The sequence below is a fragment of the Rhipicephalus microplus genome, chromosome X (assembly GCF_043290135.1).
Source record: "Rhipicephalus microplus isolate Deutch F79 chromosome X, USDA_Rmic, whole genome shotgun sequence".
In the NCBI taxonomy this organism is placed as follows: Eukaryota; Metazoa; Arthropoda; class Arachnida; order Ixodida; family Ixodidae; genus Rhipicephalus; species Rhipicephalus microplus.
Window position 1 is genome coordinate 51,455,420 of NC_134710.1, and position 7,846 is coordinate 51,463,265.

The following is a 7,846-nucleotide window of genomic DNA, read 5'->3' on the forward strand; positions in this document are numbered from 1 at the left end:
CCACCATCCACTTATCCTTCCCCCACTCCATCTATCAGTTCATCCCGTCACTGACGTACAGGATTCAGAATAGTGTTTTAGGTGAAAAGGGCGTCCAATTACTAATATGACTCAGCCATCTAACACTGGCTTACGTCATTCACACTAATGTTCTTGCAATAATTTCGCACTGGTAAAGTTGAGAAAAAAATAATAAATACACAAAAATAAACCAGCCGATGCGTTCCTTCTGTAGCAAATATCTGCACCGTGTCTACTGCGAGAAGCACTCAACTGTTGCAGGCTGGAAGCTTAACCACTTAAACATCGTATTCTGTTTCACCAGTGTGTTAACCTATGTGGACAGCTGTATGCTTGAGTTAGGAGTGTTCTTTTAATTGTGTGGCTGTCATTATTTATTGCATTTAGAACATTTGTGTGTCTTCCTTTCATATGACGTTGGTCATTTTCTACGGTAACTGCGAACTTCGAATCCAGAGTTGTCAAACATCGTCGAGTCAGTGGCGTAGCCAGAGGGTTTGTTAGTTTGGGGTTTCAAAGCCCGTCCCTCTCATCCACCTGCCACTGAAGTATCTACATTTTGTGAGTGTATATATAGGCGCACACATACAAAGACGTACGAACGCACAAAAAGGAGGATCGGGCAAATTTTCCACTTTTTCACGAAAAAAAATAATAACTTTTGGCTGTGCCCCTGCCATATGTTTACATATGAACACCAGCAAGGCATTCAGGCGAAACTCCCACTTTTTCAACTAACCACATATATCTCTCTCGCGCGCGCGAATGTTTATTTCTTTAACGTCGCTGGGCGTATGGAGTACAAACTGCTCGCGCTCGAGATACCAGTAGCAGTACCATCAATGAATCATTCCCAAGGAGGATGAAAATATTGTTAAACGACCGCTAAACCATCCCCTAAAATACAGTGGCGTAGCCAGGGAGTGGCACTCCGAACCCGTGCCCCACCCCCTTAATTCTTTTTTCGCCATGCATACACACCTCAAAATGACTATTTTCCTGCTGACCCGCTGGTTGCGGGTTCAAATCCCGGCTGCGGCGGCTGCATTTCCGATGGAGGCGGAAATGTAGGCCCGTGTACTCAGATTTGGGTGCGCGTTAAAGAACCCCAGGTGGTCAAAATTTCCGGAGCCCTCCACTACGGCGTCTCTCATAATCATATGGTGGGTTTGGGACGTTAAACCCCACAAATCTAATCTAATATAAAATGACCATTTGCTTGCCCGACCACCAGTTTAGATCAAGGAGGTGTATCCCGAGAAAAAAAATTCTGCATACCACCCTGCGTAAATACGAAAACGAGCGCGTTTATCTGTCCCGGTGTTATTTATTTTCAGTATATGCGACCAAATTCGTGACGCCATCGCTATGTTCACATGACGTCAGGATCAAATAAACTCTCGATTGGCCGATATATTGTCGCCTACCTCGGTTTGCTATACAGTTAGTGCATGATCGGTGTGCCTTGTCTGGCATGAGCATCATGCACGACAGACTTATTTCACTTAGTTTTCTGCCTTTGCGACTGCGCAAGTGGAGGTGGCAGCGTTTATAGTCGAAAAGCGCGAAATCCTCACTGGTTCAATGCTTAGGTCTGACATTGCATGTATTTTCTGAAGAAATGCGTGGCGGTGAAGAGTTGTTGGAAGGTGAGAAAGATACTGTATTGTTATTGAACTCGTGGTGGTTTAGGAGCCCTTTAAGAAAAGTTTGTTTCTTTTCTTTTTGAAACTTCACGCACACGTATCAAGCAGGCATGAATGGGCCTGAATGCAGGGGTACTTTTCGAGAGACAGTTGCTTCGAACATCTGGAAGAACCAATCGGCTTATTTCAAGTGCATTTGTTGGTATCAACGGGTCAACGGGAAGAGAAATATCATTTGTAACGTTTTCTGCTCGATGCTGTGTGATTACGCGCCTGATACGTGCATTTTTTTATTGTCAAATACGCCCTACAAAACTGCGCACTTATGACATTTTTTTAATTACTAGGCTCCGTGGTAGCGTGCATGTAAGCGCATGTTCTAGACGCTGAAAAATACTGTGGATGTTTAGAAACAGCGTTCTAATGTAGCTTGCGAGCTCTGTGCGAACGCGTCGCTTTGGCAACTACTGCCGGAGATCCAGCCTAGATTTCTATTTCCCTTTCATGATTAGACCTGCATGCAGAGTTTGCGTAAAAGCGGATCGTGCTCACTAGATTTACTTCTTTAGGCTGACTCATGACGCTGTCAGACACAACCTTGAACGCGAATCTTTACTTACTGCAGTTACTGTAGGTTAGGCATGCCAGTGGCTATAACGTAATTTATTTTCAGTGAAATAAGAATTGTGAAATAAATTACAGACGGGATTTCCTTCGATAACGAGCACAAGCATGAGATCTGCAAATCGTTTGAGTCAAAGCGCCCCATTTGCCGAAAAATGCGTAGATAATTTCAATTCAATCGAATCCTGGCTGCGGTGGGTGCATTTCCGATGGGGGCGGAAATGCTGAGGCCCGTGTGCTCAGATTTGGGTGCACGTTACAAAACTTCAGTTGGTCGAAATTTCCGGAGCCCTCCACTACGGCGTCTCTCGTAATCATATGGTGGTTTTGGGACGTTAAACTCCACAAATCAATCAATCAATAATCAACCAATCAATCAATCAATATATGAACCAATCAGTCAATCAATATAATAATCAATCAATAATTGCGATTCAAACATGTAGAAGGTATCGCAATATTATCTCTGATTATTACGTATTTTTTGAAATAGTTCACTTTTTATATTACTTCCAAGCAGCCAAGATATGCCACCCTTCGGGTTATTTTTCAGGGTTTTATACACCTTTTGCCTTGATTATATCGGGCAGGATACATACTTAATTCAGCCGTCACCCTGGCAATGAGTGGACTAAGGAATCGTGCGGCGCTCACGCATCAGATTTTTGGGAAACTCAATAGACTGAAGGGCTGTGGTATAGTTATATAACCGCAGGCTTTTTCTGAAAATCACATTTTAACTCCCGTGCGATAGTTGTGAACATAACCTACCGCCTCAATTATTAACGTGCATATATTGGAGAGCAAGTATCATCAAGACTGTTGCAATCGTCGACGCATCATCAACCCGCATCATCGACCCGCATCATGGAGTCGCATCATCGAGCAAGACCACGACGACTGCAGTATGAAAGATTAACACTTTAAAGGGACGGAACGCGAAAGAAAGTATGCGAAATAGTACTTGCATGTTTCTTTTGTCAATGAACCACTGAACCGAAAAAAAAAATGCATATCGAATGTGGTTCGCGATGCGATACGAAAGAATGCGCGTTATACACTATGTGTGCCAAATTTGGAAAGTGGCCGAATGCCAATTAACCGCTTCCACCTTGACGATGCCCTTTCTCAAGAGCGCGCTTTGTTAGTCTCCTGCGCGCGACATTCGACATGAGGCGACCGTTACGCGTGCGGTGATGCTACCAGTGGGGGCCCCGAGGGGTCGCCTCCAAGGTTCGAGACCTGGTCGGAGCCGTCCACAGTCGTCATCGACCAGTGCTTCTTCAGTCACCCGCTGGCGAAACAGCCGAGTGCCCTGGCGACAAAAGGCTCAGGGAGGCGCGACGCGAGCAGATTTGTGCAAGCAACGTCCTGCCAGGCGATCCGGCCAGTCGGTCTCGGGGGCCGGCGTGTTAATAGGCGCCTCCGGAGTCGCACAAAAGAAGCTGCCATCAGCGGCGTGCATATATTTGGGCCGGTGAAAGGGAAAGGGGATGCTCTGCCGCACTGCTCTCGCGGGCAGCCGTAACGGTACAGCGCGGCGACGAGTGACCATAATAAGGGGCCTACGAGATCCCTAATTGCCCGCTGTCGCAAGCGGCGGCTATCGCTCGGTGCGCGTCTGATTAGGGGCACGGTGGTCAAGCTATAGCGGAGGTCTCTCTCGACTACCGCTGCTCTGTGGCTTGCTGGCGCGTGTCATTTACTTGATAACGTACCCTGACCTCCCCACGGAAGAGCGGCCTTCCATCAAGATGTACAACCTCCACATACGGACTCTCTCGTCTGTTCGCCTTCCCAGAATAACAACTGAGAATATATGCTGCCACAAAATCATCTTGTAAAAAGCGTGACGCTGTACAATGCGAAAGAAACAAAACGAAACTATTCTTTGAAGCGTCTTCGTTTGCTCCACGGACGACATTTCTAACCCGGGCCTGCATCCATGCTTGAAGACACAGTGCATGCGTCCATATATCAGCACGACTCGCAAACGGCAATTTTCGGAAAAACTTGGAGGAGGCACTACAGAATAAGTGTTATTTCTTTTGTCCACCGAGTCAGAACCAAATATAACACAGAAAGCCCTGCGAAATTTCTTGAATCTAAAGCACAGAGCACTTCCTGGTAAACGGGTGTGTCATACGAACCACGCACATATTTTCGATCTAATTCTGAAATTGTGCCCCTGTTTAACTGCATTTCTACTTAACTGGAAACCACGGAAAGGATTCAGCGTAAACCAGAAAAATATTCTCCGACTAAGAAACGCGGGTAATGGCAGTTTATAACGAATGAAAGTACTCAGGCTTATAATCGATATGGATGCGTTAAAGATGCCGTAAGTGGCTGTTTCGCAAGATCGACCTGCATTTCTGCGACAATAAATCAGAAAAACTATCAGCGAACTCGCCAACAAAGAGGGCGAAGTTTTTGGTGCACAAAGTGTTTGCCCGCGGTCGACACTTCCGGAGAATGCTCTATGCGTGGCAAGGTATTAGTTAACAGTGCCGTGGCTTGCGGATTCAACTAGCTGCTATTACTAATGTACCGATCTCTCCACTAACAACTGGAGTGGTGGATGCGTCGTATACTGCACTACAGTTAGAGAAAGATAACACGTCCATTTTGCTTATAATGCGACGCTATATTTTGAGCGAACGCAGTGGATGAAATACAAGTAATCCAAGTTGCGGTAATGCATCTTCCGCGAATAGGCAATGATGATTGTCCTGGGGAGCAGACCTGTGCAACGCAATCAGTGTGTGCAGTTCGTATGGCAATCACCGCTGTCGTTTTAAGATGGACCCCGTCGCGATCTTCTTACGTCTTACGTAAACAGATACTGCGTGCTTCCTTTTGCCAAACGTAGTCTTCCACTTTTCCGGTTTCAGTTTGAAAAGCTTCTCCCTCCTCCTTAGAGCGGAAAGAAACAAGCGATAGCGTACCGTCGTTATCGTCGGGATTTCCCTGGTGCTGAGCCGTACGTAAAAGGAAGATGCGCGCCAAATGGCCAAAACGTGCTGTCACGCTGGCTGTATTTAAGTGCGATCATTATAAAAGACTTCGATATGACGCTCGTGGAAACCGGTGTTGGGGTAAGGAACAGCTCGTGTTTAGATAAGGCGTCACTTCCGTTTTTTTTTATCTAAAGATACCAGCTTTGATAAATTAGCGGGTGTAGTCGCTTAGATTCGGACCCATTTGGGTATATGAGTGGTTTCGCGCGGTTTTTTATACTTCATCGTAATTTCCATAGGACATATGCTGCTTACTATAGCGTTGGACACAGGTGTTCGAAAAAAAGAAAAAACCACGAAATCTGAGCATCCGCAGATTTTGTAGTTTTTTTTTTCTCTCTCCCAGTCTCTTTTCACAATGACGTTGTTTACTTTAACCAAACTGTCCACACACACCGACATCATCGGTCGTACATGGGCCCGATGTTCTCCACACGATCAAAGATGTTCGGCCGGGCCTTCTCCAGACAGGCGAGTGCAGAGAAGGCCCCGCCGGCGCGCGCGAGATGTTTGGGAGATGCCTCGTACCTTGCGGGTGGTTGTCGTGGCCGGCCGAACACGCGCAAACACACACAACGGTCGGAGTCCGCGAGCGGCGCACAATCCAGCGCTGCGGCGGCTCTGTAATCCAGAGGCGAGGACCCCAGGCCGGCAGGTATCCGGTGGGGGGGGGGGGCCCGGACGTTGTTTGGCGCGCGTCGTTGCGGAGGAGCGTCCGTGCCAAAGGAGCCGCTGGCACTGGGGGGCACGCGCGCCGCAAGACGTCGGCCTCCCTCTCGCCCAGGAAGGGGGCACGTCTGATCGGGGTCGGTGGGCCTGCCGAGGTGATTCCTCACCACTCCGCCAATGAGCTGCTGCCGTGCATCTTCTGCCGACGAGGGGGCGGACGGAAAACAGGCACCCTTTCTCGCCGCGAGAAAGTGCCGGACGCGCGCGCGCACGCGGCGCGTCTTTGGCGCCGCCGGGCCCCGACCACGTGCGCGGCCGCACGAGACGCGCCGCGGTTTTTGACTTCTGCCCAAGTACACCCTCGACTGTCGCGCCGGTGGTCCCGTTAGAGGTGCGCATTCTGGACCCTCCTTGCAGAACCTTACTTGCCCCCCCCCCCCCCCCCCTCCGATCATTACCTTTGCCCCTGCGATAGTCAACTGTGCAGGCGGGCCTATCGTCGGAATGAGGTGTACTCTTGCTTTAGACTCGTGCAACATCGTTCGTCACCAGTCTTTTCAGACCCTCAGTATAGCGGATAGCCTTCAAGCCTATCGTGTGCTTCGAGGCCTTTTCCTGCTTGCCCAGAGTAGGGTGGTCAACCGGGTTCCGTCCTGGCAGACCACCCTACCTTTCTCCTCCTGCCTCTATCTCTGAACGACCTTGACTGTACCGTGTGGCTGTGTATCTTTGTCATTAAATCTATTTTCTGGAAATCAATACTGAACAGTGCAGTGTCTGTGGGTACACTTGCAGTGAAATCGATTTTAGTGAAAGAGGAAAGATAAATATAGTGCACACCACCTGAAGTTTGCTTTTTCTATGCAAATTTCAGCCGCGACATTTTATGCCATTTTGCCATCCTATGTCATGTTATGCCATTTTATAACATTTCTGTTATAATAGTAGAGCATTTGCTACCCGTAAGCTCGTATCTCTAAAGCTCCTGTGCAACGCATCTGTTACATTCCGACTGTTGCTAAACGAGCTTGAATATAACTAAAGTAAGGCGTGTGACCGGGTTAGTTGGTATTATTACATAGTTACATGAACCGCGCGGGAGAGGCGCAAAGACAGAATACCGACTGGACTGGCACTGATGTCAGTGCCAGTCCTAATCATTCCCTTGTCTTCGTGCCTCTATCGTGTGGTTGTTGCAGCTTTCGTGCCACTTATTTTGTGCACTGACGCACGTGTAATTTTTGTAAAGTAGTGATAAGGAGTAAACGAACCCTTGTTTTGCCTACCAGAACATTGCCATCAGTAATTAAAGTTACCCCCGTATTCTACAACGTCCCTTCACTCAACCTCTTCACCTTCACTTCAGAAAGCCGATGGGAGCGCCGTCTCTAGGCACGGCAAGTCACTGCACATCAGCAATAATCTGGTGCAAATTCTTGGGTATCGCAGCGTCGTTTTCAGCCGAGCGGGGGCGCAGTGCTCAACCCTGTCAAGTGAAGGGTGGAAGTCGAGTCGAGGAGCGTTTGTGAATACGGGGGTTAGTCTCTTTCGGAAGTAAGCAATTGCGGCCTCTTTTTTACCTGCAGCACGTGCGGGATCTCCAACCATTCTTCGATAACTGCTTTACCTAACTATTTCTGCGGCTTATATTTATTCATGCTCATGCCTGTTGGCTCATATAGTGAACGTAGTGTCAACGAGGGTGTATTCATAAGACACCACAGACACTTTGCATTTATTTTTGTAACTTTCTTACCCAAAGAACAAGCACAAATCTATAATATATTACAAGACATTGATGGTACCCTATTTTTGACTGAATGTAATTTCTTAATAGAGAAATTATCATTTGTTTATTCAAATTTT

The 7,846-nt window shown here is 47.6% G+C and overlaps 1 protein-coding gene across 1 annotated transcript in view; it reads right to left on the bottom strand.

Moving 5' to 3' along the window:
- LOC119176032 (uncharacterized) overlaps window positions 1-6,037 on the bottom strand; it is a 113,412-nt gene extending 107,375 nt beyond the window's left edge. Inside the window, exon 1 of the mRNA XM_037427140.2 lies at window positions 5,840-6,037. The gene's annotated coding sequence lies outside the window, so the exon portion shown is untranslated. The remainder of the gene's footprint in view (window positions 1-5,839) is intronic.
- Window positions 6,038-7,846: the final 1,809 nt, after the last annotated feature.